Raw genomic sequence first — 350 nt, 5'->3', positions numbered from 1 at the left:
GTTTGCTTTTGTGTGTGCATTTCAAAACCACAAAAACTATAGAAAATAACAAAACATCAAAGTTTGTAAAGCATTTTGCTACTTGTTTTGTCATTTTTGTATGTTTTCATAAATTTTTTAATGTTTTGAGTCTCTGAATACTCTCTCTGTATATTACTTCAGCGAACAAAAACCATTCTAACCGCTTAAATGATTCAGTTTTATGTTTCAATGAAAGTTTAAATCTGGAGGTCATTTTTCCTTGTCACTGGACTGCATGCCTGCAAACACATGTAATCAGTGTGTAAGAATTAGGTACACACTATTACAATATATAAAAAAAAAAAAGTTTTATCTACATAATGTCACCT

The sequence above is a fragment of the Garra rufa genome, chromosome 24, assembly GCF_049309525.1.
Source record: "Garra rufa chromosome 24, GarRuf1.0, whole genome shotgun sequence".
NCBI classification, from domain to species: domain Eukaryota; kingdom Metazoa; phylum Chordata; class Actinopteri; order Cypriniformes; family Cyprinidae; genus Garra; species Garra rufa.
Note: the sequence above shows the minus strand (reverse complement) of the source record.